Here is an 11786-nt window from a genome sequence, read left to right on the forward strand (position 1 = left end):
TGTTCGTTTCATGTGTAAGACAGATACTAGATATAAATTTCTCCCTCGGTGGCATCATAGTAGCTAGATAGATAGATACGAAAAAACAGGCGAACGGATGCATACAGTGGATAGATTTATAGATAGATATAATATTGGATTTGCATATCCATCTGACTAGGACATCATATACAAGCAGGCCAGCATTAACCACTGGACACATTAGTTCTTTCAGTACATAGCACTCCGATCCTTCGTAGCACCATGTTACTCAACAAGAAATTTGTGGTCTCGGCCTAAGTGGCGTACCTAGGATTTGAGTAAAGGGTATGCCGTGATATTTTTTTCACTTGCAATTCGGTATATTGTCCATATACAAACGGTATATTATCTTACATAATTCGATAAAAAAACTCTTAAAATTCGGTAAATAACATTGCATATCTTAAATTCAACAATTAAGTACCAAGGTTCTATAAATTATAATACAAATGGTTCAATCATATTAAGTTCAAATGAAAAAGAAGCTTACATAGGAAAGTTAACAGATTAGTACCATGCTACTTCTTGTCTGGATTGCACAACTTACCATAGGAAAGTTCAAATGAAGACATCTTCAACTTCAATTGCTTCTGAAACCGAAGATTGTACAAGACTGGATTCCACAATTTCTTCAATTCCACTCTCGTGCTCCTGATCTCCCTCTTCAAGAACTTTTGTAGCCGGAGCTGGTGGAGATGAAGCAGCAGCAGCAAGTTTCTTTGCTTCATGCTTCTTAAAAAGAGAAGCAATATCCCCATTCCTCTTTATAGTTCAATTGTTCTACAGAGTACAGACAAATCATGTGGCTGAAAATCATGTACCATATGTTCATATACAATAAAAATTAGAATTAAGAGATTGAAATAAACCTTTCAGCCTCAGAGGCTCAGAGAGCTGTAGCCTGCAACCGCAAGGGACGCTGGCCTGCAGGGGGCAAGGCAGCCGGGGGCGCCGTCTCGAGCCGAACTGCAGGGAGGGCCGCCGAGCGCCCGGGCCGGAGGCGGACTGGCAGAGAGGGCAGCGCCGGCGAATTCCTGCAGGAGTCAGGAGGGAGGGGGCGCGGTTCTAGGGTTAGGGATAGGGATTGGGGAGGGGAATTGGGGAGAAGAAATCAAGGGAACAAACTGGATCCGGAGGAGGCGTCACCGGAGAAGGCAGCAGCGGGGTGGTGCGCCGGAGTAGCGAGCGGGCGGCCAGGGCACCAGGCGCAGGCGCCGGCGGCCGTGCGTCGCGCGTCTCCCCTCTGCCTGGGCGTCGGGCGTGGGCAAGTGGGCAACAGGAGGGGGAGAAGCGAGCTTCTGTTGCATGTTGGCCACGGGTGGGCTTGGGCTTGGAATTCAGGAAGTGAAATGAGTTTTTATTCGGCCTTCACCGTGGCCTTGCTCCTTGTGTCCTGTTGTAAGTTCTCAGGCGGCCCAATTATTAATAAGAAAAATCCTTGGTTTATTCGAACTTTCTGCAAAAAGCTGCTGGGCTGCTACTTCAGTATCCAAATAACCTTTCGAGTTTGCAGGCGCACAGCCGCACAGCAAACGAGAGCACTCTGCGAGGAGAAGATAGACTGGTTCGTGTGCTTGGGCGACTGGATGTGCAAGCCCATGTGCTTCGGGGAAGGAATGACCGGCGGCCGCTGCTCTGCATGCCAACCCCGATTCGGTTGTTACAAGCGTCTCCGTATGCTTTTGCATGAAACCATGCCACGGTGAGGATGATCACCGGGCAAAGAAGCAGCCGGCGCTCCAAACCCGTGGGATGGGGATGCTTCACTGATCAAGAGTGGTGGCGGAATTGGTCCAGGGTTGGATGCACCATGTGTAACCAAACAATCTAGTGAAAAATAAATGAAAAGTGCATCATGGATTGGATTCATGCATGTTGACTCGTTGATTAGTGAAAATGTATTGACCACTTCTTGACTAGGAAGACGTAAAGTGAAGGAACAGGACGGGCGACCAGATGGAGGAGTGAATGAGAGTCTTTAAAAATTCTCCTCGACAAGAACAAGGCTTATGTCCTAGTTATTACTTGACATGTCTGCATTATTCTAACTGTCAAGGTGACATAAGTCAACTAGTGATAGGCTCACCCTAAAAGTGGTTAGAAAAGCTCGACACAAAATGCAAGCAAAGATTAATCAAAATGCCGAAAGCTCGACACAAAGCTCAACACGAAGTGGAAGCAAGCGAAAAGTAAACTACCCAAGCAAAAGCTAGCATGAAATCTTCACATGACCAAATATATGATGATTCAACAATAATTAGCAAAGCTCAAAACAAGTTGAAGCAAAGCTTAACAAAAAACCAATCAGAAGTCTCAAAAAAGGATTTGCACTAATCAACCTTGATCAATTAAGCATGCAAGGATCTAACAAAGATTAGCAAAAATAAACTCTTGAATAAGCATGCAAACTATCTCTAGGAGTTAGTAACAGCAAGTAATAATTAACACGCTAAAGCATGCAAATTACCACGGGGTATTAGAGGCGGCAAGCACTGATTAGCTAGCTTGAATAAAAGAGCTGGAATCAAAACAACAAGCACCAAGAGAAAAGTGCAAACCGAATTTGGTGTGCTAGGCCACTTGTCACGCCAAATGTTAGGAGTTACATATGTGACTGACAAATCATCACACAAGATAGAATATTTTTTTTGTTGCACAACCATTTTTTGTTGCTAGAACAACTGAAAAATGTTTCATAACAAAAATTGTTTTAGCAATAAAAAAATTATTTTAGCAATAAAATATAAGTGTGACTGTTTGTTGAGCCAGTTTTCATCCAAAACACGGAACTCTGAGAGGTGGACTTTGTGGAACAGGTCCACTCGGGTCACGCGCACCCCGAGCAGCCCCCACTCCTCTCTGCCGGCCTGCAGCTGTTGGCCTGCTTGCTCACCCCGCCTGAGCTGCAGCAGTGCAGCCTGCCGCGCCGTGCCGGCCTCGGCCTGCTCTGCGCTTGGGCCGCACGCTGGCGCGGGTACCTGCCGGCCCACCGGCCGCGCCCAGGCTTGCTCTGCTTGCGGTTTTTTTATTTATTTATTTTTTATTTTCGTTTTTTACAAAAATATATTTTCGTGTTCGAAATTTACATGAATATATCCTAACTGCCCCGCCGCCGGGCGCCCGGGACCTGGCCGCCCGGCAGCCGGGCAGTAGGGGCTTATTTGCAAAAAAAGTCGACAAAAAATTACACCGAGATCCCTGGAGGACCGGCCGCCCGGCAGCGGCGCGGCGGGCCCTGGCCGACCGCCTGCAGGGCCACCGGTCCCCCCAACCCTATATAAGGTGTTGGCTGCCCCTCACCCCCTCATTTGCCTCACTAAAAATCCAGAAAAAAAAGAAAAGAGAGGGAGGGAGGGAGAGGAGGGGTGAGGGAGAGACAAAGCAGCGAAGCCCTACCGGATTTTCAAGCCGGCGACTGTAGGTAACTAAAATTTTCTATATTTTATAAATAGATTATGTTGTAATTATTTTTTTGAAACAGTAGATTATCACTCAGTTCAATTATTGTTAGGAGTGATTAGTAGTACATTTAGGTGCTGTTACTTATAGTGATTAGCGTTGATATAGTACATTTAGTGTAAGATTATTAGAAAATACTAGAAAATTGTTAGAGAAGTATTAGAAAATCAAAAAAATTGCAAGATAATATTAGAAAATTGTAGAAAATGTTAGAAAATTGTAGAAAATGTTAGAAAATTATAGAAACTATTTTGTTGAAACAGTAGATTAGCAATCAGTTTAATTATTATTAGGACTGATTAGTGGTACATTTAGATGTAGTTACTTGTAGTGATTAGCGTTGATATAGTACATTAGCAATCTAATTAATTAATGTTAGTAGTGATTATTGCTAGATTAAATATTAGAAAGTACTAGAAAATTGTTAGAGAAGTATTAGAAAGTCTTAAAAATTGCAAGATAATATTAAAAAAATTATAAAATGTTAGAAAATATTAGAAATTATTATAAAATTTTAGAAAATATTAGAAATTATTATAAATTGTTAGAAAATCTTAGAAATTATTTAGAAAATATAAGGAACTATTAGAAATATTTAGATGTGTGTGATTGTATTGTATTGTTTTGATCTTACGTGGTAGGTATGGCCGGGGTTACTCCTACGTTGCTGTACCCAACAATAGACTCGGGTCACCGGTCCTTCCTTGCGAAGGTTCAACACCAAGAACTAAACGTGCTGCGTCCACACCCACCTGCAGAGTTGGTTCCTGTAGACCCACGATGGGTGCCCAGGTGATATGTCGTCTATTTTCTGTTTTTATCTGTTATACATTTCGTTATATAATGTATTAACATTTGTGCACTGTATGATGCAAGCTGAGCGAGGCAGGTCTTCTCACTGTGGCTCGTCTTGCTGAGAGTGCTTTGGTGAAGCTAGACAGGTCTCTACTTTCAGCTCTCGTTGACAGATGGAGACCTGAGACACACACATTCCACCTCCCTTGTGGGGAGATGGCACTGACCCTGCAGGACGTTGCGATGCTGCTTGGTCTTTCTATCACCGGAGACGCTGTCGGGCCCCGCGTGGTACCTTCTACGTGGCTGGTGGATCTTGAGGAACGTTTTGCAGGTGTTGCCACCACGATTGATCCTGAAGATTTCAATGAGCACCCACTGTCGAAAGGTCCTTCCAAGTCATGGCTCCTACAGTTTCAGGTACAATTTCATACAAAACGATGTGTTGATGTATTTTATGGCTTTGAAATACCTCATGTGTTTCTTATTCTCAAAGTTCGTACTTCATTACAGCCGGATCTGTTGGCAGCCGATGCTGATGAGTACAGCGTGACTAGATCACTCGAGGCATACCTGCTGTGGTTGTTTGGGTACATCATGTTCAACAACTCACACGGCCACTGTGTGGATAGGGTGCTTCTGCCCTACGCACAGGAGATCGCCGATGCAGATGAGGATGACATACCCTTATATAGTTGGGGTTCAGCGGTTCTTGCATGCAAATATCGTGGACTCTGCAAGGCATCACGGCAGAATGATAGGAATGATGTCCTAACGGGGTGCCCAATTCTGCTACAGCTTTGGTCTTACGAGAGGATTGCTATCGGTCGTCCAATGATTGACCAGTCACCGTACAAGCCGGATATGTACGGTGACACGGAGGACGACAGACCCACCATGGGGACTCTCTGGTACTCTCAACAGGTATGGACCCGATAAAAATTTATCTTGTATTCATACTATGGTCATACATTGTTCCCTCAATACCTTTCTTATGGACACATAATTTTTATTTTTACAGAAAATATGGGCACATGTACAGACCCGACGGTCTTATCCTGAGTTTGTTGCCGAATTTGATCGATTGACCCCAGAAGACATTGTGTGGGAGCCATACAGTCCTTCGGCTATAACCGCACGTGCACCGCTTGGGATATCTTTGGTGTGCACACAGGACCAGGGCCTATGGATGACTACTGCAGTTTTGGTGTACGACGTTGCAGTTGAGGCCCACTGCCCGGATAGAGTCATGAGGCAGTTCGGTCGACGCCAGTCTTTCCCTATGTCTTCAGCGTTGAATCGTGTTCAGCGCCACGATCATAGGTAACAAAAATGTATAAGTCCCCATGTACTAATAACGTGAAACTAATTTCTATTTAACGTGCAGTTTATCAAGGGCTGGACATCCTTTCTCGACAATGTGGGTCACTAGATTACAACCATGGGTGGCTGCGTGGGATGATGCAGGCGAGCAGTTGGCTGAGGATACCGGTCCACACACTGAGCCTTCGTTTCGGGCGTACCTGACCTGGTACGAATCGAAGACTCGTTGCCGTTTGACGTATGTTGACATGCATCCACAGCCGCATGTTGCGACTTCGCATGATCGCTATGCACGACACAGGGATGAGGCATTAGCTGGGGCGGTGAGTAAATGTTGACGGCATTTTTGATCTTTTAAGATTTGTATACAAAGTTTTTTTGTTGCAGTTCGAGGCCTGTAGGTTGTTTGAATTAGATTGCTCACTGAATGTAATGAGGATTTATGGCGGGTCTACGATGAGCATGCCGGCACAACTCGAGGCCTGGACCACTCAACGTGATAGAGCCCGAGGCATCCTTCAGGCCTTTGGTACGCGGACGGAGTATGAGGATTCCTACGGATCGTCGCAAGCGTCGACGTCGGTTCCTTGTGGTCCCGCATGGCAGCAGCCTCCTTTGTACCACCGACAGTACGAAGGTATGGTGTGATATTTACCGATCCGTATGTTTATATGCAATATTTAAATACGACTCCACACAGGGTACGGGTACCCCGCTTCTTTGCCCTATGGAGGGCCAGGTGCCTCGCAATGGGCTCCATTTCAAGGAACCCAATTTACCTCTATGCCACCAGCTGGAGGGACTTTAGGTAAATATATGGTGCATAATTTTATTTGCTTATGTTTTATGGTCGAAGGCTCATGCGTTATTATTTATACTTAGGATCACAACAGTTCACCGGAGTGGGGGCCGTCTTCGTATCACCCTATGCCGCCACCAGGAGGATATAAAGGAGCTTCTTCCTATCCACCACCACCACCTGGAACACAGGGTACGTAGTATAATTTGTACGGAATTGCATTCACCTATTGAATGTTGCTTAATTTTTTTTTTGTGATCTGTAGGGGGTTCTGAAGATAACGACGCGGCCTCCTTCGACGACTTTACACGGTTATTTGCTACGCCTGCCCAGGACGATGATCCCAGCTTGCATACACCTGTGGCTTTGTTACGCCATCCTGCCAGAGACGTTGGGCCACCGGAGCGTCATAGCTACCCTACAAATCACGTACACGCACAACGTAAGAGAGGTCGGAATGGTAGTGGTGGTTAGTTGTTGGCACTTGTTTCTCTATTGTTATTATGGACTGTTTCGACTGTTCGGATTATGGTTGTTTATGATTGTGGTAGTTTACTTGTCATTTGTTTCTATAGATATTATTGATGTGAACTTGTTATGTTTGTGGGTTCCATAATGCTCGTAAAATAAGGGAAGTTCTTGTGAATTTTTTCCGTGATTTAATGAAGGACACGTTAGGTGCGGGAGGAGTTAGCAGCCGAGATCCCGCCGACGATGATGACGACTACCGCATACAGCGTAAACTTCATGGCACGCTCGTATAGCTCAAAATAGGGACCATAGTGTATCTAGCTGCGAGTATGAGATCACATGTTGCCACTGCTCAGCACGGCGATCACGGATTTCCCATATATCACATTATTTGCCCAGACAAACGTGACAAAAGACGACAGCCCAATAGCAGTGCCCTTTCACCATTTCAAAAAGATGTGACAACACGGCAACCACACCAGCTAACCTTCAAAGCAGTCTCTCGGGCGAGGACGACGGAACTGTCATTATACAGCGAAGGTCTGTGGCGTGTAGTGGGGAAGACGGCATCTAGGCACGATCGACCGAGCGGCAGCGATGCAGTGCTGTGAGTCTGCATGCACTTAGATGCTCTGTATGCACAGAGATGCATCTAGTAGTCAGTTCGAGAATTGAATCTAGTATTTTCAGTGTTCGGTCAGCTAGCCTCTTCACTGTGTTGTCATGTAGGCTTTTTAGGTGCATTTACACTCCACACTCCGGGTATCAGATCTTTGTGCGCCTATAAATACTCCGAAGTTTGTGAACTCCCAGCAGCACTCAAACACCAAAGCTCATTGTATACCAAATGTCTGGAGGTGGGTCTAGCAGGAAGAATTACTACGGTTTTGGGAAAGAAAAAGGGGAAGAAAGGGAGACACCATAATATGGGAGGGGCCTCTTGGACCTGATTTCTTTCCGGAACCAGTGTTTAAGTTTCCGCCACAGCACAAGAGTGAATTTATCAATGAAACTCCTCTTCGACAATACGATAACCGTACAGAACTGTGGCCAAAATACAGACATGGTGAGGACTGCTTAGTGCAGATGTGCACCGATGGGATGGATGGCGGTCGGCGTTTCTTCAAATGCCCACACGCATGGGTAATACTCGGTTGTTTTATTTCTTTATCTTCATTGAGACACCTTACATGAAATTTATTTTGCAGTCTTCAGATGATCTAGAAAACTGTGGTTTTACCAGGTGGGTCGATCCTACACCAATTGATTCAGTTCAGGAGTTCATCGAGTACCTCCAGATAAAGATCTTTTATCTGGAATGCAAGGTGAACCATTGCGAGGAAGTGAGCGAGGGTAACAAAGACGACGGAGATGATGATACCAGCAATGTTGCCGCTTCACAGGATGAACCATTCACTATTCCTTACTGCAACTGCCCTTGTCACAAGAAGAAGGGCTCTGCCCCTCCGGCAGCACCGCATGCACCACCTGCAATGGTGGATACTGCGGAGAAGGCTCAATGCAGTTTGCTACGTGGGGGTACGGCTACTAGGACTACCTAGTGCTAGTGACATGCTGCATCGTTGTGTTTGTTATATATTTTTTTTAAATTACGTAAGGCATGTTAGCTTAGTTCAGAATCTGTTTACCGTAGTTGCAACGGGTTCTGCTATGCCACTGCATGTCTGATGTGTGTTTCATTAACGTTGTATTATGATATAATTCCTATGGTTTACATTATGTAATGCAGTTTTTAGTTCTTAATTCTTACCGTTATATTTGATGTGTGGTTCACAGTATTCTAGTCTCCTGAAAAGGTCCGAAAATATTAAAGGCAAGTTCGAAGATTCACTAGATTGCTTGTGCGTGCGTGGCACCTCGGTGCCGTGATCTATGGCGCCAAGACATGTTATCTCGGCGCCACATATTACGGCGCCGACCCCCAGGGTCTATTTCTGCAAAAAGTTACAAAAATAGCACATATGTGAAATTCTTTCGCGAAAAGGGCTAAATTGCAAAAATTACAGCCGGTCGCCCCGCAGCCGGGTGGCCAGGGCCGGCCGCCCCGCTGTCGGGCAACCGGCCCCAGGGACCTGCACGCAATTTTCTCCGCGAAATTTTTTTCAGAAATGCCCCTGCCGCCCCGCTGCCGGGCGGCCAGGTCCCGGCCGCCCGGTAGCGGGGCGGCCGGGGTATATTCCTGTAAATTTCCAAATCGAAAATATATTTTTATAAAAAACGAAAATAAAAAATAAAAAAATAAAAAAACCGCTGCTCTGCTTGGCTGAGCGCTGGCGCTGGCTGCTCGGCCCGTCGTGAGCTGGGCTGTGTGTGGCCCTGCCTGCTCCGCCTGCCAAGGGCCGTGCTCGCAACAAGATTTCAGCTATTGATGCGTGGTATGTACTCCAAAAAAAGCTATTGATGCGTGGTCACAAGATTTAATAGATCCAAGAAAAAGATCTCGAAAAGATTCAGTGACCATCAATAAATCAAGAGAAAACCCGGATGCCCCTTCTAAGAATACGATTTGATGAAAACTTAAAATCAAACCCGATTCGAGAGAGATTTGATTGGAAATTGAACCACATTTGCTCCCAAGGGTCCTAGCAACCAAACTTCTCAGACAGTTTCATAAATCCGGACCGAAATCATGACGAGCAAAAATTCATATGAAAATCACAAAAAATAAAAAAGCTCGCGATGAAAGAGAAGGACAAGAATTTGATCTTTGGGTTGCTTCATGAGGTCCGGTTACCAACTAGTTCTAGCATCACTCAAAATTTGGATGGCAAAAAGCTCAAACAAAGAGTCACTCATATCCCCCTCTCAAATCTTAACCCAAACTCTCTCACAAACAAATAAGAGAACCTTCACCAAAAGAGATGACTGCCTCAACAACCAATCCACATATATAGATATACTGGCCAAAAGACTAAAACACTCTTACATGAAGCACACAACCTAAATACCCCTTATAGAGGTAAAACTGCCCAAATATTTTTGGAGAATCAGACAGACCTAGCGCCTTCACGACTTTGCTTCGCCTCGATGCAAGCTTCATGATGGTGCCACGTATCCTCCGACTCGTCGACGACGAGGTTTGAGGCCCAAACTGATAAACCCGGTGACACCCGGTTTTGTGCCCCCAAATCAACAAACCTGCTACCTCCGATGTCAACGCGTGTCCGACCTCCACCAAGCTTTGATGCCTTCAAGACATTCTCGCACCCGCCACATGGGAAGTCAATTCGAGTTTGGGCATACTTGGCATGGATGGAAAGATAATTTCAAGACACTTCCAATGGCACCGGTCTCAGGCCCAAATTCATCCGGAGTCGACAGGAATCGCCCGAGGAAGTTGACGTCCAGTTTCTGTTCCGGCGCTGCGACGCCGTCTTTTGGTCTTTGGGCCTTGTATCGTGTTGGAGCCCATTAGGGGCGCGTCCAGGGGGTCTTGCACAACCCTAGGGAGTTTATTAGCAGCCGCCACATCTTTGTGAGGGTTGGGTTTTGCTTAAATTATTCTATCAAGAACAGTTTCGCTGCCGTGTCGGTTTGTGAGACCCCAACTCGTGAGATTAATTATTCATCTGTAGAGTCACTTCAATTGAGCTGTGTTCTTTCGAGTTCTTACTTGTGTTCTTCGTTGCGCTTGCAGGAATTCAAATAATATTTTTTGATATCCAAATATTCTTTGGATATCGGATACTTCATTCTTATATCATATTTGGATATGGTAAGGGTAATATCCGTCGAATATCCGATCGAATACTAGATTCGGATAATTATATTATTCCAAATTTATATATTAATAAAAATCTAATTAAATATTAAAAAAATTAAGACTATTCATTTTAAATCCAAAAAATATGAAATTAGCACCAGAATTGTTTTTTCTAAAAATATAATCTCTCTACTGATATCCATTGGATTAATAAAAAATTGTTTCATTTTATAGAAATTTATAAATAGTTTATTTCAAATTAGAAAATATAAAATTAGTAGCAATTGTTTTCTAAAAATATAATCTATCTGCTGGTACTCTATGGAGTTGGATCTTATTTATGCCTTGTTTAGTTCAAGAACTAAACTCAAACTCTGAAAATAATTAGACTTGTTCTATTCTAATAAAAATGCAATATACCAATTTGGACTCTAGGATTGCTCCTATATAAATTTTTGTGCATGCAATAATTTGAAATATCAATATTGTGTAATTGAATGCTCGAATGGTATGTCATCTGTATTTAAGTTGGTTAATCAGGCATGGTTTAGTTTGAATCTAGCCTCCTGGAACATATAAATCAATTTGAGTGCTTGTCAGTATTAATATTGTAATAAGTTATAATATCGTTAATTGAGTGTCTCCAACCTAAGCTTTGTAGCAAGTTTTTTTTATGAACAAATTTTGTAGCAAGTTAGAATGTCAGGTAATTGAATCTCTCTTATCTATGTGATAAGTTAGAAATATCATGTAACGGTTTGTTAATTTGCTTTGTTAAATGTAATCTAGTTAAGGTATAGACTCATATGGTGTTTGAATGTTACAACATATGTGATATGAATAAATGTTGCTTTTACTTGATATCTGAAGAAATATCTGTGTGTTCAACATTATCCGTGTCCGGCTCGCTTCTTATTCGACACATATCTATTCATATTTGTAATTGAAGCAATCCGCATTCGTATTTGTATCCGAGTCTATCCATATTCAAATCTGAATCCGACTGAAAATGTGAAAACAAATACAAATTTGCATCAGGGGTCAGGTGATGACCTCCAGATCCGTTGAAGATGACAAAAGGTGTAGACTGTTGCTATCGAGATGGTTCTGGTCACTTGCATTTAACACCCCCAGTGGCAAAGGAGTGGTGGCAGTACTTGTTAGAAAATCTATGGATATATAAATATATACTTC

General features: G+C 43.7%; 1 long non-coding RNA gene across 2 annotated transcripts; it reads right to left on the reverse strand.

Moving 5' to 3' along the window:
- Window positions 1-294: 294 nt before the first annotated feature.
- Window positions 295-1357, reverse strand: LOC120646313. Of its 2 annotated transcripts, none has more exons than XR_005664375.1 (3): window positions 1168-1357; window positions 891-1055; window positions 295-801 (listed from the first exon to the last, which is right to left on the reverse strand). It is a non-coding gene; the product is annotated as an uncharacterized LOC120646313 (long non-coding RNA). The 2 variants fall into 2 exon arrangements; XR_005664376.1 differs by having other exon boundaries at window positions 1147-1357.
- Between the last annotated feature and the right edge of the window lie 10429 nt (window positions 1358-11786).

The sequence above is a fragment of the Panicum virgatum genome, chromosome 8K, assembly GCF_016808335.1.
Source record: "Panicum virgatum strain AP13 chromosome 8K, P.virgatum_v5, whole genome shotgun sequence".
NCBI classification, from domain to species: domain Eukaryota; kingdom Viridiplantae; phylum Streptophyta; class Magnoliopsida; order Poales; family Poaceae; genus Panicum; species Panicum virgatum.